The sequence below is a fragment of the Apium graveolens genome, chromosome 4, assembly GCF_009905375.1.
Source record: "Apium graveolens cultivar Ventura chromosome 4, ASM990537v1, whole genome shotgun sequence".
Classification (NCBI taxonomy): Eukaryota; Viridiplantae; Streptophyta; class Magnoliopsida; order Apiales; family Apiaceae; genus Apium; species Apium graveolens.
The window spans coordinates 182,375,938-182,399,842 of record NC_133650.1 but is presented as its reverse complement, the minus strand read 5'-3'; positions in this window follow the sequence as shown (position 1 = coordinate 182,399,842).

The following is a 23,905-nucleotide window of genomic DNA, read 5'->3' as shown; positions in this document are numbered from 1 at the left end:
TTTAGAAAAATGTTCACCTTTGGGTCCCCTATACTAAGGGTATACGCAACTACTGCTTATCTCTAGCATAGGTATTATGCAACTATAAGCATTGAATCAACAGATAGATAACCAGATTATGAAACAGACATGCATATATATACCATCTCAGCATGCTTCAATATATCGCAAAATTTGCTAATTAACCAACATGCATCTATCACAAGATAATGCATATACATATATACATCACCACAACAGTATAACAGGTAGAAAACTTGCCTGAATGCTCCCGGATGGACTTAAGCTTAGAGTGGGTCCGATAACCTATGAACAACAACATAAGTTGGAATTAAACCCCGGTCGCTTAAGAAACTAGACTTTAACCAATTGAACCCTAACGTTCGCTTATGGTCACTCCTATGCTTAATAAATCACCTAAGTCGTTCGAGTACCCTCGGCTCCACCTTTTTTAACAAATTAACCATTAAGATTTTAAGGCAATTCTTCCGCGAGTACCTTACCAACTGCCTAATCCGCTTAACATAATTGTTTCATATCCCAATTAGTCATTTAAAGTCCTTAACTAAGGTTTCAAAGTAAGGCGAGGGGTAATGGTTCGTTCGTGAAACGCCGTTACTTAAAACGGTCATTTCTCATAAACCGTACATCGGATTCAAACGAACCACATATCAAAACGAAGCTCGTAACATGAACTATCTAATAATATCTCAGAAGGTCAATAAAAGAACCCCTACATAGTATGGTATGAAAAGTTTTCTTATTCAGCATAATCGGCAAAATCACTATTCATAAGGGTTTCAAAAATTCCAAAAATTGGGGTTATTACAGTTCAGGCCGCTCCAGTAATAGAGAGTGACCAGAAGTTGGACACCAAGGAAAGGGGTGATAAGAAGAGAAAGTCTGAGGGTATTACCGATAAGTCGGATCAAGGAGAATCCGGTCAGAAGTTTCAGAAGCGGTTTGGCCGAAATAGGAATAATAGATTCAAGTTACAGAGTTTTTCCCAGACTAGGCCTAGTGCCACTTTAGTTGCTTCTGCTCCAACCCAGTCAATCAAGTCAGTCGTGGATTGTAAGTTGTGTGGCAAGAGACTTAGTGTCCAGTGCAAAGGAAATGTTCAATATTTTAAGTGTGGTTAGAAAGGTCATTATGTATTAGAGTGCAACTCAGAGAAACCCGAAGGTACTTGCTATAACTGTGGTAAGGCTGGACATCTTTCTAGGAGTTGTAAGACTGCTACTCAAGGCAGTATCGGAGGTAGTGCATCTCAAGGACCAGCATCTAGCACGGCAAGAGCCAGAAATTTCAAAATGACCAAGAGATGCAATACTCGGGATTCAGATGTAGTTGCAGGTACGCTTTCTCTCAGCTCCGTACCTGTTAAAGTTTTATTTAATTCAGGAGCGTCTAAGTCCTTTATATCAAAGGAATGTGCGGATAAAATGGACTTAATGTTCAAAGACTTAGTTGAGCCCTTGACCATAGAAGTGGCCAATCAGGATAAAGTTTCAGTGAGTCAATTTTGTCCTAAGTGTCAACTAGAAATCCTCGGGCATTCTTTTTCGGCTTACTAATACCCTTCGAGCTTGGAGGGTTTGATGTGATTCTAGGAATGGATTGGTTGTCCCAACATAAGGCAATTATTGACTATAAGTAAAAGAAGATTGTGATATTTATAGAGGATAATATCAGGATAAACTATCAAGGACAGAGGCAAGAAAAGAAAATTTTCTCGATACTGAAGGCAAAGAAACTGTTAAAACAAGGATATGAGGCTTACTTAGTCCATATAGTAAAAACTGAGAAAGAGGCACACAATTTGGACGAGATTCCAATAGTAAGGGAATTTCCGGATGTCTTTCCAGATGAGTTGCCAGGATTTCCACCAGATCGTGAGATCGAGTTTTCTATTGATCTAGTTATCGGAACAGGATCAGTGTCAAAAGCTCCATTTCGTATGGCTCTTTTAGAGATGAAGAAATTAGCTAAGCAACTTCAGAAATTGTTGGACAAGGGTGTGATTAGGCCAAGTGTATCCCCTTGGGGTGCACCGGTGTTATTCGTAAAGAAGAAGGACGGGAGTATGAGGTTGTGCATTGATTATCAAGAGTTGAATAAGTTGTGTGATGCCCTCCAAACCCGGGTCAGAAGTTTGGGGTTCACAACACACACCCAATATATATACCTGTATATAAAATGTTATATGCATTGACCTTTCTTTATACAACCACGGATAACAACAGGTTAAAGTGTGAAAATAAGCCACCATCTTAACTTCTATTACATCGTATCAAATCCCAACTAGTTCAACTTACAAATAACAATGATATCGTTCTTACAATCTTGCATAACTCATCTACAATATAAAGCTCCTTCTAGATCGATCCAACTTAACCTAGAATCCTAGCTCGCACAGTGGACTGGGAATCCTCGTTACCAATAATTCCCTTTTCAACTGCTAAAAACATAAAAAGGTTTGCAAGAGTGAGCTAACTAGCTTAGCAAGTCATAATAGCAATAATTGAGGTTAAACATTGATCAATTGAAATGATTCAGAAGAATCAAGTTTCTGGATAAGCAATGATTAGAATTGGATATTCACTTTCATTTTTTTTTAAAAACAAGGTTAGGCTGCTGATCAGTCACGCACTAACCCTGAGCAAGGCACACATCTCTGCTCTCTACCGGATCCAAGGCACGCATTGGCCTAATATGACCACGAATGTGGTCTGACAACGAATCTGGTGCACATTTATAAAACCATCCAGTTCTAAAACAATTCAATATGATAACCTTTGTAATTCAATAAAAATAGAATTATGATTAAAATAGATAAAAGATTTATCTCAGAGCATTAAACATTTCATAGGTATCAGTAGGGTATATCAAGGTATATATATGAAGAATGACTTTCATCCGGTTGAAGAATCAGGTATCTGATGAACAATTGTGCAATGATAACACAGGGAATATATCTTTGATGTCATAGGGTATTATCGGGTATATAAGTTTCTGTATGCTCAAGAAATTCTGTTTCAATATTTGGTTGATGGTGTGTATGTACTTGTGGAGTAGTATTGTATTTGTATGGTTTAATATCTGGGAAATCAACTGTTAGTGGTTTACAAGAAATAAAGCTTACAACTCAAGTTCAATGATATGATCAGGGTTCAAGGTTGAATAGTTTAAAGTGCTTGCAATAGAAAAACAAGATTTATTTTGAATACTAGCAATATGTTATAAGAAAGTCCAAAAATATTTGTAATATATCTCGAAGAAAGGTTCATAAGTACTTGCCTTATCACAGATAATTTCCAACCTTACTTGTACTCATCTAACAGTTCTACTCATCAACCACTTTGCTTCTGTTTCTATGACTTGCTTCTATTCATCGATCAATTGTTTTCTTTTTCTACGCTTCAGTTCTATTTAATGATCACTGACTTTCTTTCCTATGCCTCGCTTACTCTGCTAGGCATCACAAATATCTATCAATACTTAATCTCATATCATTCTAATCGTCACATAGATATCATAAGCTTTCATCTACCCTTCGTTTCACTCAAATCTGGAGTACCGATTGAGAGTTATGAATAAAACCGTCAAACAATGCACATACAATCATATTATATATCAGTCATATCACATATAACACATAACACGTAAGATATTCAATTAAAATAATTATTCAAAGAAAATTCGGGGTTAAAATGATTTTTCAGGTATTTAATACGCATTTTTAAACATTTTCAGAATTAAAACGGCTCTTCATATCATTTTATAATTAAATAACAGGGTTCGAATACCCGAATCTGACTTTAATATAATTTAATAATAATTTTCGAGCCTTGAAAATAATTTTAAAATAATATTCTAAAGCTCGAAACTATTTTTCGAAATTTTTAAATCCAAATAAATAATTAAATCTAATTATTAAATCAATTAAAATCAATTAATAATTAATTAAATTAATTAATTAATTAATATTAAATTCATCGATTAATTAAATAATTAAAAATTAATTAAAATTAATTAATAAAATAAATTAGATTGAATTTTTAAATAACTAAATAATTAAAACAATTTTCTGAATTTAAAATAATTAAATAAACATTTTTTGATTTTTAAAATAATAAAAATATCATCTTTAAAAATAATTTAAACACCAGGGTATAATTTGTAAAATTCTGAAAAACCTGGGGGGTCAGGGGTAATTTTACCACCTTCTTCCCCTACTTCATCCCTGTCAGTCTCCGGCGAAGCCATGGCCGTCGGCCAGAAGCTTCCCGACGACGCTCCACCTGCCCAGAACCCCACCAAACTTATAGCAATTGACCATTTTAATTCCTGAAGCTTGATAACAGTTCTGTTTCTATCAAAAGCGTGGCCAAACGGCCGTAAATGGTGGTCAAAGAAACCGCCGCCGGCGGTGTCGAATTTTCCGACGACCCTCAAACAAGATCCAACAGACAAACTTTTGGCATGGTTCGATTTCTGGTGAGACGATCTACCTTTCTACAGTATCAAAATATGCCCAGATTTAATGGATTAAAAATCTGGCCAAAAATATGAATTTTCCGGTGAGTTCCTTCAAGAACACCGAGAACACTCAAACTCGAAATCAAATCAACTTTTCTACATTATAATTAACTCCAAATATACCAAAATAACCAGGAAGAAAAGATCTACATGATTCTAGCATCAAATCACACAAACAACATCAAGAACAAAAATTCCTATTTTAATAATTAAATAATTCAAATTAAAATAAATAAATAAGAAAATCACCTTGATTTATGCACTAAAATGGATGATTTATTCTGAAAGAGCTTTTCGAGAGCTTCGATTTGATATATGGCACGCTTGAAGCGGAGTTCGATAACGTCTTCGTTTGTGTGTTTGATTTTCAAGAACGTAATGTTTAATTAGGGTTTTCTCTGTATTTCACTAGATTTTACTGACTGATTATGATTATACGAATAAAACAAAATAATAAAAGGGATATATATATTTATGGAATATTGGTTCGTGTTGGATCGTATTGGATCGATAAATTAGTTCCTTAGCCGCTAAGTAACTGCGAAAATGATCCGATTTTATACCTGTATTGGATAATTATCCAAACTGAGCTTCTAATAAAACACTTTATATGAAAATAATGTAATAATATCCCATCTTTTGAGAATACGGGTTTTGTTGCTTTATCAAAATGATTATTGTAGCGAAAATCTTGTGCCGGGACGTGCGTGGGTCAAACCGTAATCCAGATTGAAAAAGTTAAAACACGAAAAATGTTCGGAATTACCAGATTAGGTTGGGAAAGAGTTTTCGGAAGTTTTTGGGTTGTAAAAACGTAAAAACGGTTGAGATTGGACGATTCTCGGTTTTAGAAAATAGTTTTGTAATTATTCAGAAAATTATTAATAAATTCATAAATCAATATAAAATCATACAACACTCCAAAAATTACCAGAAAAATACCTTAATTATCTATATTTTATTCTGGACATAATAAAATTAACATACTTATACGTTACCACAAATAAACATCCACATAACAACATCAATCATCAGATAATTCACCAAAAATCATAATATAATCATATAATAATTATTTATCAATAAAAATAATTACACGCTATGTCCCGAATATTACAAGTTGACCATCAAGAATAAGTATCCCCTACCCAGGATTGATGATTTGTTTGACAAGATTAAGGGAGCGTGCTGTTTCTCGTAGAATGACTTAAGATCTGGCTATCATCAGTTGAAGATTAAGCCTGAAGACATACCAAAGACTGCATTCAGGACCATAAATGGACACTACGAATTTCTAACATGTCATTTGGATTGACCAATGCACGAGCAGCTTTCATGGATTTAATGAATAGGTGTATAAGGAGTACTTGGATAAATTTGTTATTGTATTTATTGATGACATCCTCATCTACTCAAAGACTAAAGAAGACCATGCAGAATATCTGAGGATTGCCCTACAACGGCTAAAGGAGAAGCAGTTGTATGCTAAGTTTTCAAAGTGCGAATTTTAGTTGGATGAAGTTCAGTTTTTGGGACATGTAGTAAGTAAGGATGGTATTAAGGTGGATCCTGTAAAGATTGAGGCTGTATCTGTTAGGAATATGTTATGTACTTGATGATAAGCTAAACAAAACACCTTAGTAGATTTAACTTCGTGAATTTTTTAGCACCCGACAGATGATCAATTATAGTCCCGATGGATGATTCAATATAATAGTCCCGACGGATGACTAATTGATATACACCGGGTGAGTAACTTATGTAACAATAAGTCATGTAGCACATGTCTGCAAAAACTTTGTATAAGATTCTATAGTAGCTTATGAATCATGTAGACTACTAGTAGATGTGCAGAATAGGTTGATTAAATGTAAATATAAGATGTCTTGTAATTCTGCACAAATAAAATGGAGTCAAGTGATAAATGGCTACCCGACAGATAATCAACAAGGCTACACGATGGATAACAAGCATGTACCCGACGGATGATCAATTCAGTACCCGACGGATGATCAATTAAAATATCTGTTGACAGTGACAATAAAGTCACATGCGTTGGGTTTTTGCAAAAGGAATGTGGCAGCATGCTTAGCAGGTTTTTGAGAATAAAGAAGCATTACCATTTCCATGCTAGTTTGAAGATATTCAAAGATGCTGGAATAGAGTAGTGAAGCAGCATGGAGTTAGACTTGATAGGTTTTGTTTTATTATCCTCTCTTATTACCATATAAACTTGGTGATATATAAACCAAGTGTAGCTAGTAGAACAAACAACTAAGCAAACACATTTTTAGTAGAGAAACATTTGTAAGCTGTATTCTGTAGAATTTCTCTGTAGTTTGTCTGATCACTTGTAAAGCAGCTGTAAGTTATTCAAGCTTCACAGGGTTCTCTTGATATATATATATATATATATCTGGTGGATACATTCAAATCCACCAGAAAGTTTTAAAGACTTGTGCTTTTATTACTTGTGTTTTGATTTATATAATTCTTTCATTCCGCACTTTGCAAATCAAACACATATATATTATTGAATTAGAACCATTTTTCATAAATCTCAAAAAGAAGCCAGAATTACATTCAACCCCCCTCTCTTCTGTAATTATTGTTGTATTGTTAGGGAATAATAATAGGTATCAGAGCAAGCTCTTGAAGTACAAAGAGTTTAAAGATCACAACAAAACAGCAAGATGAACAAGAAGGATGTTGAAGTGAAGATTCCATTTCTAGACAAAGACAATTATCACCATTGGAACGTGAAGATGCACCTACATCTTCTTTCTAAAGATGAGGCCTATGTGGATTGCATAGAGAGAGGTCCTCATGTGCCAATGAGAGTTACAATAGGCAATGAACCATCTGTTCCCAAGCCTAGGCATGAATGGTTAGATTCTGATATTGAGCAAGTCAGGAAAGACAAGAATGCCATGAATATATTATTCAATGGAGTTGATGGTGATATATTTGATAACATCATTAACTGCAAAACAGCCAAGGAGGTTTGGGACACAATTCAGTGTGATGGTACTGAGCAAGTAAGGGAAAAAAAGATGGAGCTGTTAATTCAGCAATATGAGCACTTTCATTGTGAAGATAGTGAGTCTCTCACTGACATTTTTAGTAGATTTCAAAACTACTAAATGCTCTGAAGTTGCATGGAATAGTCTATCAGACAAAAGACTCCAATCTCAAGTTCCTTAGATCTCTTCAAAAGGAGTGGAAACCAATTACACACTCACTGAGAAATTCTCAGGATTACAAGGAGTTTACCTTTAGGATACTATATGGCATCCTGAAAACTTATGAGCTTGAATTAGAGCAAGATGAAAGGATGGAGAAAGGAAGGAAGAAAGGGGGTCCATAGTACTGGTTGCTGAGTTGGAAAAGGAGAAGGAAGTGAAGGTGGAAGATGTTGAGCCTACTTCAAAGATCTGTGAAAACAAGGGCAAGGGGCTGGTAGCTGAAAATGAAGATTCTTTGAGCCAAGATGATATTGATGAATATCTTGTATTCCTTTCCAGAAGATTTTCCAAGGTCAAGTTCAAGAAGAACTTTGGAGCAGCTAAGCCAAATAGAAACATGGTGGATAAATCAATATTCAAATGTTTCAGATGTGGCTTGGCAGGACATGTTTCCAGTGAGTGTAGAAAGTCAAATTTCAGCAAGAAAAAGTTTGAGCCTGTGGATTATAAACAGAAGTATTTTGAGTTGCTCAAAAAAAAGGAAAGGGTTTTCATTACACAGGAAATGACTGGGCAGCTGATGGATTGGATGAGGATTAAGATGTCATCTATGTTAATCTAGTCCTAATGGCCAAGTCTGATGAAACAGAGACAAGTTCTTCAAGTAATCAGGTAATCACCACTAACCTAGCACATTGATCTAAAGCTGAGTGTAATGATACAATTAATGACATGTCTACAGAATTATATCATTTGCGTGTTACACTTAAGTCCCTCACTAAGGAAAATGCTAAAATCAAAGAAAACAATTTGTTTTTAAGTGAGAGGAATAATGTGCTAGAGTCTCAGTTTATTGAATTTGAGAAATTGAGAATTGAGTGTAACATTGCTAAGGATGAATTAACTGAGTCCTTCAAGAAAAAAGAGATTTTGAAGAAGCAACTTGAACAAGAACAGGAGGTGATTAAGGCATGGAAATCATCTAGAGATGTTCATGCCCAAATCACCAAAGTTCAAGGTATTGAGTCCTTTTGTGATGCAGGCGGGAAAAAGAGTAAGGAGAAGCTGGAATCCAGTTTGGTTGAAGGATTGCTAACAGATGTGGACTCGACGGATGATGAGAGTCATCTGTCGGATAATCAAAAGGATTATCCGCCGAGTGACACAAATCCTCATCCGTCAGGTGTGAGCAAACCTGTGAGCAAAGCCAAACTTGCCAAGTTAAATGAAAAGTATGGATCAGTTTCCAAAAACTTTGTTCCAGGAGAATCAAGTCAAGTGAAGAAGGAGAAGAAAGTGAATGTTGGTCATCTGTCTATCAAGCAATTGAATGATAGATTAGAAAAGATTGAGGTTAAAGCAGAAACTAAAAAGAAAAACACTAGAAATGAGAAAGTAGGGATTAACGAACATAACAACTACACACCTGATAAATATGCTCCAAGAAAAATCTGTGTTAAGTGTGGTAGTGTTAACCATCTATCTGTTAATTGCAAACTTGCTATGCCTACTCCTATATGTGTACCATTTTCTTTTCCCAACATGAATGCCATGCCTTCCATTCCTATGAATGCTATGTCTGCACAGAATATGAATGCACAATTTGCTAATATGCCATTTGCACCTAATCCTTATTATGCTGCATTTAATATGCCTCAAATGCCATTTAGCATGCCTTACTGGAATAACATGTTTGTAAATAACATGCTTTTTCCTGTTAATCAAAATGTGCATGATAATTCTATTTTAATGACTGGTTTTAAAGGTCCAACTCAGATGACTAAGGATGAATCTGATATCCCCAATTCAAATGAGATCAAACCTAAGAAACAAAAGAAGAAAGCTAACAAGGCAGGACCCAAGGAAACTTGGGTACCGAAATTAACTTGATTTGGTTTTGATGTGTGCAGGGAAACAGAAAGAATCTATGGTACTTGGATAGTGGTTGTTCAAGATACATGACTGGAGATTCTATCCTGCTCACAGAGTTCAAGGAGAGAGCTGGCCCAAGTATTACTTTTGGAGATGACAACAAAGGTTATACTATGGGATATGGCTTAATTTCTAAAGACAATGTCATCATTGAGGAGGTTGCCTTAGTGGATGGTCTCAAGCATAATTTGTTGAGTATCAGCCAGCTTTGTGATAAAGGAAATTCAGTAACCTTCAATTTAGAAGCCTGTGTTGTGACTAACAAAAGGAGCAACAAATTGGTTCTCACTGGTGTGAGAAGAGGAAATGTGTATCTAGCTGACTTCAACTCATCAAATGCAGAATCGGTTACTTGCCTTCTCAGTAAAGCAAGTCAAGATGAAAGTTGGCTGTGGCACAAGAACTGTCCCATCTAAACTTCAAGACCATGAATAAGCTTATCAAGAAAGAACTGGTTAAAGGCATTCCTCAAGTGGAGTTTTCTAAGGATGGACTGTGTGATGCCTGCCAAAAGGGAAAGCAGATTAAAGCATCATACAGAAAGAAGATTGATTTTGAAGAACCTCTGCAATTGCTACACATGGATTTGTTTGGACCAGTCAATGTGTTGTCCATCTCAAGGAAAAGATTTTTCCTAGTAATTGTAGATGATTTCTCAAAGTTCTCTTGGACATATTTCCTAAAGTCTAAAGATGAGGCTAGTGAAATCATCATCAATCACATAAGGCAAGTCAACAATCATCCTGATTTCAAAGTTAGAAGAATCAGGAGTGACAATGGAACTGAGTTCAAGAATTCTGTTATGAGAGCATTTTGTGAAGATAATGGGATTATGCATGAGTTTTCAGCAGCAAGGACTCCACAACAAAATAGAGTAGTGGAAAGAAAGAACGGATCACTTATTGAAGCTGCAAGAATAATGCTTGAAGAATCAAAATTACCAACATACTTCTGGGCTGAAGCTGTAAATACTGCATGCTACACTCATAATATTTCCTTGGTTAATCAAGCAAGGTGTATGACACCCTATCAATTGTTCAAGAACAAGAAGCCAACTCTAAATTTTCTTCATGTCTTTGGCTACAAATGTTATATCTTGAGAAATCAAACTGATCAAAATGGGAAGTTTGATGCTAAAGCAGATGAAGGAATTTTTGTTGGATATGTTGTGGGAAAAGCATATAGAGTCTACAATCTTAGTCTTAGAACCAACATTGTTATGGAATCGATACATGTTGTGTTTGATGATAAAAATATTGAAGGACTGCAAGATGAAGATTCCCATGAAAGCCTCAAATTTGATAATGTGGAGATGATTAATGATGACAGTGATGATAAAAGTGATCAAGAAATAGTGGCAAAGGATAATGCAGAAAAATCTATTGCTAATGAAGCACAAAATTCAGCATCTGTCGAGTTGCAAAATGCTTCATCCGTCGGGAGATAATCTGCCTTATCCGTCGGGAGACAATTAGCTTCATCCGTCGAAACACAAAGTGCACCATCCGTCGGGTCATTGAGAGAAGTTGAAAATCAAGGTAGATCACTTATAGAAAGTTCCCCTTTATCAAATCAAATATCCATAAACTCAGGGGGAGTTTCTAATAATCAAAACTCAGTCCCACATCAAGACAACAATGAGGCCACTTCATCTAGAGCTAAAATACCTCAACAAAGAAAATGGACAAAAGATCACCCCTTTGAACTCATCATTGGTGATGTATCTTCTAGAGTACAAACAAGGAGAGCAACTCAAGAAGAATGTCTATATAGCAGCTTCCAATCTAAGGAAGAAGGAAAGAAGGTAGAAGAAGGTTTATTGGATCCTGATTGGATTTTAGCTATGCAGGAGGAGCTAAACCAATTTGAAAGGAATAAAGTATGGAAGCTGGTACCCAAGCCTAAAGGAAAGAATCCCATTGACACCAAATGGGTATTCAGGAACAAGATGGATGAAAATGGCATAGTGGTCAGGAACAAAGCTAGATTGGTTGCTAAGGGCTATTGTCAACAAGAAGGAATAGATTTTGATTAAACTTTTGCTCCTGTTGTAAGACTTGAAGCCATCATAATTTTCTTTGCCTATGCAGCCCATGCCAATTTCAAGGTCTATCAAATGGATGTCAAGAGTGATTTTCTAAATGGAGATTTGGAGGAGGAATTTATGTTAGTCAACCTCCTGGTTTTGAAGATCCAAATTTCCCAAATCATGTCTACTATCTTTTGAAAGCACTCTATGGAGTGAAGCAAGCACCCAGAGCCTGGTATGACACTTTATCAAAGTTCCTTTTGGAAAATCACTTCACAAGAGGTACTGTGGATAAAACTTTATTCTTTACAAATGTTAATGGCTCTAGTATACTTGTTCAAATTTATGTAGATGATATTATATTTGGTTCTACAGAAGAAAAACTTTGCAAAAAGTTTGCCAAATTGATGCAAAGTAAGTATGAAATGAGCATGATGGGAGAACTAACTTACTTTCTTGGTTTACAAGTTAAGCAAGTTAGTGATGGAATATTCATTAGTCAAACTAAATACATTCATGATCTTTTAAAGAAGTTTGATCTAATGGATTGCACATCTGTAAAAACTCCCATGGCCACTACAACAAAGCTTAAATTAAACACTACCGAAAAGTTTGTGGATATTTCAAGTTATAGAGGCATGGTTGGCTCACTTCTGTACTTAACAGCTAGTAGGCCATATATAATGTTTGCTACTTGTCTTTGTGCTAGATTTCAGGCAGATTCTAGAGAATCTCATTTAATAGCTATTAAGAGAATTTTCAGATATCTCAAGGGAACACCAAAACTTGGCATTTGGTACCCTAGAGATTCTGGTTTTGATCTAGCTGGTTATTCAGATGCAGATTATGCAGGTTGTAAAATAGACAGAAAAAGTACAACAGGAACCTGTCAATTTTTAGGGAACAAGCTTGTGTCCTGGTTCAGTAAAAAGCAAAATACAGTTTCTACTTCTACAGCTGAAGCTGAATATATTGTTGCTAGTAGTTGCTGTGCACAGATTTTGTGGATGAAAAACCAATTGCTGGACTATGGTTTACAAGTGGATAGGATTCCTATTTTCTGTGATAACATAATTGTAATTGCCTTCACTGAAAATCCAGTACAGCATTCAAGAACAAAGCACATAGACATCAAGTACCACTTCATAAGGGAACATGTAATGAATGGTACTGTGGAACTGCATCTTGTTCCAAGTAAAAAGTAGCTTGCAGATATATTTACCAAACCACTTGATGAATCCACTTTTTCAAGGTTGGTAAGTTAATTAGCTATGCTTAATTTCTCTTGAATTATTTCAGATATTTTTGCAAGTGGTTATGTAGCCAGAAATTTAATTGATTTTTCTGTTTTAGATGAAATTTTGGCTGAGTCAAAATTTACATCCCGACGGATGATAATTATCCATCGAGTTTGATCATCCGTCGGAAGACAATTTGTCAATAAAATCAATTATTTTTTTGGAATATTTTATAACTCAACGGATAACTGATTTGTCCTCATCTGCCGAATTATCTCAATCCTAGCTGTTAATTCTCTGAACTTTATCTATCGAGTATACTTACAGTCTCTAAGCATGACATGACGGATAAGTGATGAAATTTTTACAGTTTATTTATTTTTAAACGGCTATTTTGGGAAATTTTTATTGGTGACTTTATTTAACTTTATTATTTTAGATGGTTAATTTCTGAGATAGTATAAAAGCAAATTCACTTTTATTCATTTCTTTTATCATCCTCAAGATTCTATTGCTCTAATTTCTTTCTTCTCAAAAGCAAACTCTCTATCTGAATATTCCAAATCTCTAACAATGGCACCTGTAGTGAGAATCATGTCTCAAACCGGTTACAATCTATGAGAAAAACAACTTCTCAGCTTTGGTGAACAAGGAGATTCAACAGTCTGGTGACTATCACAAAATGATGGATTTTGTGAAGAACTGCAAACTCAACTATGCCATGTTGGAATCACCCACCATTTACTGTGAGGTTGTTGAAGAGATATGGACAACTGAAGTGTATAACTCGACAGACAAGACCATCACATTCACTCTGAAAGGTAAGCAATTTTGCATAAATAGTGATATTGTTAAAGCATGCTTCAAGATTCCTGATAATACTGTAACTGCTCTACACACAGACACTGACATTGTTAATCTGCTTAATTCCATTGGCTATGCACTCACTACTTTTAAATTAAGTGAAATTAGAAGGTTGGGTCTTAGGAAAGAATGGAGTTATCTGTGTGATGTAGTAACTAAGGTGTTTTCTGGTAAAGTTAGTAACTTTGACTCTATAAACATTTCTATGCTTAACATGCTTTACATGCTAGTTATTGATAAGTATTTCAATTTCAATGACTTGGTTTTGTTTGAGTTAGGCTTTAAGTTAGGAGAGATCAATAAGAGAGGTAAAATTGTCTATTATGCTAGATTCTTTATGATGCTTGCTAACCATCTTATTGAAGATATTGTGATTGAGAACCCAACCAACAAGTTAAATTGTTGGGTTCAAGAAAGAAGGATCATTGCAGATTTAAACAGAGCAAACCATCACAAGGAGGTTCCCTTATACTACTTTCCAATAATGGAGGGACCTCAGGTAAGTGAGGTAATTTCTTCTGTCTCTACTCTTCCAACCTCACAAATTTCTTTGCTTCCTAGTATAGCTATGGCAACTGTGTCAATGATCCAACAGTTGCCTACCCAATCTACCAAACCAACAAAAGTTCCTAAATCCAAAGCTAAGAAAACCCCCTCTGATTTCTTTCAAAAGAAATCAGTTATAAAATCCACCAAACCTAAAGAGGGGAGTGTAAAGGTAGGCATGAAAGGTGAGGGATAGGGTGAAAATAAAAGAACCCCTAAGGATAATGTTGGAGAGGTGAGTGTTTCCCAGCCTAGCCATACTGCAGTTTCTCAACAAACTACAGTGATTAAAAAGGATTTAAGCTCATTTCTAGTTGCATCCTCCCAAAAGGATGTGATTATTGAATAAATCTCTCAGCCAAGAGCACAGGCCAAGAGGGTAAGGGACACTAGCTCACCCCAAACTTATATTAGAAAGAAAAGATCAAAACCCCTTGAGGAAGCACAGGGATCACACACTGTGCAAACTGGTGCTAAAGACTTAATCACTGCACCTTCTCAAAGTTAGGTTGATGTGGCTCCAATAAATGTGGAGTCACAGCCAAAATCTCTCATAATTGAAACACCTGATACACCAAATTCTCCCACACACTCACTGGATGTCGACATGATCAATACATCACTTCCAAATTCTCCATCTTTAACTATCTTGGAGAAGCCAAAAATCCAAGTAAGTGAGCATCATCTTTTAGATGATTTGTTGGCTCATTTACCTTTTCTTTCTGAGACTGTTGAGACATCTGTGCCAAAATTTTCATCAATCTGCACAGAGTCTACAATAGTCTCCACTCCAAACTCAATTATTTCTTCTATCCCGATGGATATTCATCATCCGTCGAGTAGTGATTGTATCCCGACGGATAAGCCTAACAGCAGTCATCCGTCGGATAGCTATACTACTAACCCGATGGATATTCATCATCCGTCGGGTGTCTCTGCACAACTTCAAATTTCATCAATTCTTACAAGTGCAGAAGACTTAGTGGTAGTGCAGTCACTTTTAGGATTGAGGGAAGGGAGTAATTTGAGTGAGAGTCTGTATTGCTCCCAGGAAAAAGGAGAGAAAAAGAGTGATCCAATGTAGTCCATTTCTTCAGGATTGGCAAAAGTGAGTAAGAGGAGTTCCACCTTAGATGGTGAAGGTGAGGGTGTGAGGGTGGGGAGCCAAGGGGAGCCCTTGATGCAAAAAGAGAGAGAAAAGGAGAGAAATGCAGGTACATGAGGGATAAGGCTGGATATCATTGCTAGTGAGTCAATGAATGCCAATGATGCAGACATTGAGAGACTATCTCAGCATCCTCAAGCTGTTATATGTTCCATCTCTTTGGATATTGATACCAATTTTTGGGGGAACCAATTTCTGGATCGTTTATATATCACAGAACCCTAAAGAGGGAAGGCGCATTAAAATACATATTCATATCGATTAATATTTGCATGTAGTAAGCAGTAGACAAAAACGAATTCATTATTTTAAATGAAATCATCCCTATAACCTCATACTAATTAAACATCATAATCTTAGAGAACATTATTTTATAATACTATCATACACAATAAGATTTAAATCAGAATTTTTACCTCTTACAATAGCTTTCTGGTCACCGGAAGTCTCAACTCACCCTTGCCCTATTATCCTCAACGCTCTCCAAGCTCCTTTGGATATTCTTGGCTGGATGCAGGAGTCCTCACACGGTCTCTTCCATATTTCTATTTCCCAAGGTATTATTTTCCTGAATTAATCCTGATTGTATATGATACATATAAAATAATCTTTTCTATTATTATGATGTATTCTTAGTAGAGTTTATAGAGAGTGAAGAAGTTTAGCCAGACATATTCAAAGAGAGAATTGAACATCAAAAATTTTTTTGATATCCTTTACATTTTATGTATGGACTTATTTATAGTAGTCCTTCTATATGGTTACAGATTACCGGGATAACCGGTTTCTTTTACATAATTACTAATAATTCTCTTTTGCAGGTTTTTTCCACGAATCTTTTATTTTCTTTGTCTGCCATTTCTTTGTCTGCCATTTCTTCTTTTGTCGTCTCTTCATATTTTCTTCATCTTTATCTTCTGTGTCTGCCATGATATCTTGCAGGATCTGTCATCTTTTCCAGGGAATCTGCTTTTCCTTTTCTTCTTTTTCCATTTTTGTCATTTTGCCTTGATATTTTGTTGTTGAAAGGAATCTTTTAACTTCTGGTAATATAGCTCTTTCATATTTTTTGGTTTTCACCATTCAATTTACAGTGTTTTGGTGTATCACACCATTTTTGTATCATGCAAAGGGATCAGAATTCCCTTTATCATTATCTTTTAGACTGATAATAGGTCTCTTTCTAGGACCTGTTATTCTTTGATAATATTCAGTAGTATGTTTTGCATGATTATATTTCAGGTTTTCTATTTTATCAAGCATTATCTCTAATGCCATAGTACCTGAATTTTGTATAGTATTATCATAATATAAGGTTATTATGCTTTCGGTGAAACCTCCACCATGGCTTTCAGAAATGATTATAACTTTCCGAGCTCGTAGTATATCTTTTATTTTGGACCTGAGGGTAGCTAGACCAATGGCTCGTTTTTCACATAACCATTCTTGGAATTTGTTAATATCACAGGGATTTGGCAATTTCAAGCTTTTGGTTTCTCCCACAATATCTGCCATATTCCTTCCTAATTTGAATAGTTGGCATATTACTATGGGTTTTCCAACCAGATCAGTTGATGCATCAAAAACTTGTATTCCGTATGAGCCTGCTCCCATTTCCCGTACCATAGCTTCCATGGATTTGACAATTATACTTGGTAGTTTTGATATACAATACATGGTTTCATTTGTTAAGATCTTGTCAACAAAACCATGTATAAACAGGTTATAGACTATGTCAGGTTTTGCATTTTCACAACAAATATATCTGGGATATTTTGTAGATTTTGTCAGTCTGCAAACATCAGGGTTAGATTTATAATCATAATATTTCATCATTTGCTCATATGTTTTCACTATCTCAGGTGAGTGTTTCAGCCTATCACTCATTGATAAATTTGACAGAGTAGTTGATATGTTGGTTGAAGGTGATGGCATGGTTGCATGCTTTGATGAAAATGTCATAGGTTTTATTGTAGGGATTGCAACTGAAGCTTGTAGAGTTGTTTTGTCTTTTATAGCTTCCATAATTTGTTTTAGAAAATGTTGGTTCTCCTGAACCAGGGTTTCTATCTCCTTTTGGAGTTTGGTGATTTTTTCATTATTGGTTGATATATGAGAAGTGACATCAGTGATATATTTATCAAAATTTTCCATATCCTGCTAAGAACAACAAACAATTAAATTTTCCCTTTACAAAAACAAAATGCATGACATTCAATGGCATTTAATTTTCTAATAATTGATATTAATAATTCATCAATATACCTTCTATTAGGAGTGAAATAATAACCAATGTGTTTTTCTATTTCTAGAAATCCTTTATATGCTTCTTCTAGTTTTTCTGTATTATTTTCATCTAATCCTTCGAGAGCAAAATTTTTTATGAATTCTACAGCTTCTAAAGTAGTAGTCCATATTATTAAAGATCCCGATATTATTTTCCATGGTTGAGCTTGTCTGCTAGTATATTCTATTTTCATTGTTTATTTTCTCTACTAAGATAGTCAGCTAACACATTTTTTGTTCCTGATATATTTTTTATTACAAAATCATAACAACAGAAAAAAGATTGCCATTTTCTTCTTTTATTTAATTCTGGTAATAATTCTATTTTATTAGTAATAAAGGCTTTTACTTGAGTATTATCTGTTCTTACTACAAATTTAACAGGCAATAAATGATAATGAAACTTCTTAATCCCATATTTTACAGCTAATAGTTCTTTTTCATTTATGTGGTAGTTTGATTCATTAGGTTTCCAAGTTCCTCCTGCATATCCACATATATGTGGCTTTTCTTTATCTATGTCATCCTTCTCATATGCTATTAGGACTGCTCCCCATCCTATATCGCTAGCATCAGTATATAATTCTAAATGATCTGTTTCTATGGGTATTCTATGTTTTGGTAAATCTTTCACTTTTTCCTTAAGAATTTTTATACAATTTTCATGTTCTTTTGTCCATTCAAAAGGTTTATTTTTTGTTAGTTCCTGTAATGGTTTTCTTAATTTAGGTAAGTCTTTAATATGATCTGAGGCATAATTTACTATTCCTAAAAACTGTTGTACCTCTTTTTTGTTTTCTAATTTATCCTTAAAATTTACAATCTTTGTTACTATATGATCTTGTAATTGTATACCTTCTTTATCTATTTTGTATCCTAAATATTCTATCTTATTCTTAAAGATTTCAGATTTCTTTTCAGACAATAATATTCCATGCTGGTTTATTGTTTTTATAAATTGCTCTAAATGTTTTATATGCTCTTCTAGAGTTTCACTATATATTAATATATCGTCTACATATACTATGCAGAAATCTTTTAATTTTCTAAAGATTTGGTCCATTCTTCTTTGAAATATTTGTGGCGCATTTTTTAATCCAAAGGGTAATACTATCCATTCATAATGTCCTTGCGGAGCACTAAAGGCTGTTAAAGGTCTTGATTCTTTGGTTAATTTTATTTGCCAAAATCCACTTTTACAATCGAATTTACTAAACCATTTCTTATTTCCTAGTCTATTTATAAGATTTCTTTTATATGGTAAGAAATATCCATCAAATATAGTTTTCTTATTTAATTCTCTATAGTCTATTACCATACGGGCTTTTCCCCTTTTCTGTTCATTATGTTTTCTTACAAGGAAAGCCGGGCTGCTATGTGGACTTTTATTTTCTTGTATTAATTTTAGTTTTAATAATTCATTGGTTTGATTATCAAATTCTTTTTGGTCTGAAGGGCTATACCTTATAGGTTTAGATCTTATTATATCATTAGGGTTTAATAATTTTATTTCAGCATATATCTTTTCCTTATCCCATAAACTCATGGGATTTTCTCCGAAGTTGAATTTTAATAAATTATTATATTTTTCAGTTAATTCTTGTAGATTATTATTTCTTTCTATTCTTAGATTGTTTATTCTTATAGTATTTATAGTACTTATTGGCATAATTCTTTTTAATACTATCCACTTATTACACGGAGTTTGTAATGATAGGGTATTTGAAGTTACTATATGTGTTTTAAAATAATCTAAGAAGTTATTTCCTAATAATATAGATTGCTTCATCTTATTCTGATATACAATAGGTAGACTGAATAATGTTTTATTTAGCTTTATTCTCATGTTTTTTGCTATTACATCTAATTCCTTCTTTTGTTCATTAAATCCTGATACCCTAGTTCTATGTGCATTAGATTTTTCCCATCTATATGAAGCTAAAACTTCCTTTTTTACTAGACATAGATCTGCTCCACTATCTATAAATATTTTTTGTTTTAGGAATTTATATTTTTTATATTCTACATCTGCTTCTATGTATATTGCTACCATTCCTCCCAATTGCTTTCACTAGATGATTCATAATTTATAAAGTTTATTTCATTATCCGTTTCACTAATATAAAACTCTTCATATGCATACCATCTATTGTCATCTTCTTTAATTTGTTCTATTTCCATTATGAATTGTGATGTATTTATATATTTTACTTTCTTTTCTTTCAGTTTAGGACATTTATTAGCATAATGTCCTTTTTCATTACAATTCCAACATTTACATTCACTTATATCTTTCTTTTTAAAAGGTTTTCTTCTAAACTTTCTCTTATTTTTATATCTTCTCCTATTTTCTGGTGTATTTCTAAATTTCCTAAATCTTTTTCTCTTATATCTGTTGTATTTCTAGGGATAATTATTTCTATTTTGTTTGCTTCTATACTTATCATATGATTTTTTCTTATTATACCTCTTCTTATAGTTCCTATAGGGTTTTTTATCTTCACATCCAAATACTAGTCTTCTTTCAGTGAATCCACATATTTCTCTTAATCCTAGTTTTTTATCCTTTTTAACCTTCTGTTGTACCTTATATTCTTCACATTTTCTCATTAGATATCCTCTTAGTACTCTTATTCTTTCACCCAGAGTGTTCTCACGGGGTTCTAACTTATTATATTCCTTAGTTATCTCAGTATTATAAGGTTCTGGTAAATGATCATAATATAATTGTTGGTATATATATCCTTCTTCGGGTAAGAATCTAGCTTCATAAAAGAATTTAGTAAAACTTATAGTATATTCTGGTAATTTGTTAATTTTACAGCATTTCATGTTATTTAGATTCATTATTATTTCTATTTTTCTTTCTATTAGAACTTGGTCTCTAGCTACTATCCAAGGTTCTCCTAAGAATTCTCTTTTTAATATCATATCAAATATTTGTAACATTAATTTCCAATCCATTGCATACCTTAGTACTTCAATTTTTAACTGATATTCTATGGATTCTATCCAATATGCTACCTTTCCAATTAACGTTTTTGAGATCAAGTTATAAGTATATTCTAACTCATCTGTATGAGTGGAATTCATTAATGCTATATACATTCCTAAATTCCAATCAGTTATTCTCCTGCTAATTTCTTGTTCTTCATATACATTATCTAAGTCTAAAAAGTATCCATTTAAGTTTACGCCTTGTGACATTGATCCTATGAATTCTTTAAATTCATTATGTTGTCCTATTTGTATGTGTTTTGGTATCGTGTTCCTATATCTTGTTATAACTTCCATATTATCGTCGGTTACTTCTTCTTCTGGATAGTTATCCATCTCCTCATTTTTTATTCCTTCAGTTTCTGTATCAGTATAATTATTTTTATCTTCTTGGTCACTATTCGATTCTTGTTTTATTACTGCATTTACATTTTTCATTCTTTCTAAAGCTTCTATTATATTTTTATTTTCTATTTCCATTTCAGAATTTTCCTCATAACTACTGTTATATTCTTCTATTATATTCACCGTTTTTCCTAAATTATCTTGTTCCGATTCACTAGTGCTTGTATTATTATTTGTAGATACATTACTAGAAACTTCACTTGTATCCTTTTTTTTGTCTTTTAACTTATTTAATTGTCTTTTCAATATTTCTATTTCTTTTTTATTTTCTTCTGTTTTTTCATTTAATTCCTTTTTTGTTTGTCTTAAATCTCTTTTTACCTCTTTTAGTTCCTTTTTAGTTTCTTTATATTTATTTTTATATTTTTTATATTTTTCTAACCATTCTTCATTAGTATTTAATCGTAGTTTTTTATTCTCCGTCCTTATTTCTTCTACTTCTTCCTTTTGTTGTTCTAATTTTGACTTTAAATATTCTATCACAGTTGTATCAATCTTAAACTCAGCTTTGTTTTCACTAGTTGTTTCCTTTTTTAATGGTTCATACTTATATTTTTCTCTTTCTAAAATTTCTTTTCCATGATTCTTTAAAAATGTTATCACGTTATATTCTTTTTGTTCTTTAGTTTCCATTAGAACTTTCCTTTTTTACTAAGTTGTCCCAAATTATCTAATACCTTTCCTATTGGTTCAGATATATTAGGTTTCATTTTACTTATATCTATCATCATTGGCTCATTAACTCTTCTCCATGCATTTATGGCTTTTAGTTCTGGCTTATTTGTAATTTCTTTTTCTGGTATAATTTTTTGTTTTCCTTCTTCTAATTTTATTAACTTGTCTAGTATCATTTTTAAAGTAGGTATTTCAGAATTATTCCATAAGCTTGTTAATTCTTCTCTTATTATTTGTCTCAAATTTTCTTGATTATCTTGTTTTTCTACCAATCTCATTATTGCATTTAGTTTTTCCTTAACTATTATTTCTTCCCATAAATTTTTTATAAATTCTGAGTCTGACATTTTATTATTTGTTGATTCGCTTCTTCCAACCATTTCCAACATCTATCCAATATTTACTAGTATTTTTACTCTGTTCTTCTAATTTCTTAATATCATTTTCTAACTTTGTTTGTCTTTCCTTATATTCTAAGTATTTTATTTGTGAATCTATTTCGCTTTCTAACATACTCTGTATTTTCTTTAACTTTTCTTTCTTATTCTTTAATTTTTCTTGTATATTCATAGTTTTTCTATAAATCTTTCTTTTCCTTGATCTACTATCTTTATTCCATTATTATTAATTTTATAATTTATCATTTTTAAGAAATCGCTTTCTAATAATAATTCACTCGAACTATCATATTCTATTACTCCTATATTTATATTGTATTCCAAGTCTAATATTTTAAACTTTAAATTAGTACATTTAGTAATAAATATTTCTCTATCATTTTCTGCATATCTGTAAGTCTGAGGTTCTATCCATTTACAATTTTCTTCATTTACCTTGCTTATATGAATAAAACTTTTGGTAGCTCCGGTATTAATTTCTGCTATACAGTCTCTTGTTATTGTTTCGTCAAATATTATTATTTTTATTTTCAAACTATCAGTATCTATTTTTATTAAATCTATCTTTCTACTCGTCATACTCATTGATCTAATTAATCTTATAGGATTTTGTTCTTTTCTAAAACTTAATCTAGATCCTTCTAATATTGGTTTAATTCTTTGCCTTGGAATCATTTGTCTATTACTAAAATCTATTGTAATTTCTTCTGGGATTGTTATTTGAGATTCTTCTTTATGTTCAATTTTTTCTAATATATCATTATATAACTTTGCTACTATTATTCCTAATTCCGTTTGTTTCTTTATGTGATGGTTTCCAGTCATAGCATAAACCATTTTGGTTTCTATACTAATAACTTTACTTCCTTTTTGCATTTTTATTCCATCTAACTTATAGTATAATGTTAAAGATCTTTCTTTATTTTCATCCCTTAGTGATATACTGAAATCGGATTGTATTATAAATTTTAATTTCTGATATATCAAGTTTCCTTTTATTACCGCTATTAATGAATCTTGTATATTTCCTATTATTCTATCATCCAATACATATATCTGTATAGGAGTATCGATATTTTTCTGAAAATATGCTTTTATTGTAAATTCTATTGCTCCAAAATATATATTTTTTAGTTTATTTGCTTCCTTTTGTTTTAATTTGGATAATTCTCTTTTTATTAATCCATCTGTTATTAAATTTATTCTTGTTTTTCCATTTATTGTATCTATATTTATTACATTCTCATGTTTTTGGGCTATATACCTAACTTCCTTATTTCTTTCAAAATATGATGTCTTGAATATCTTTTTTATTGTTAATTCTTCTGTTTCACTTTGAATTTGATTATATATATCTGGTTTAAAACTTAGGGTTTGTGATGTTCCTCCTTCGTATTCATCCATTTGATAATATATATCTTGTTTTTCACTTATTTCTTCTAATGACATTTTATCCATCTATATTTTATCCAGTTATATTATTTGTTAAAATTATTCTTTTAAGTCCTTGTATTCTTAGTTTATCATTTCTAAATGTTATTATCATATTTCCAAGTTGTTGGTAAGTTCTCATAATTTCTTCGTTATTCTCTCTTGTCCATGTTATTTTATTTTTTCTTTCTAGTAATTTTTCTAGATCTATT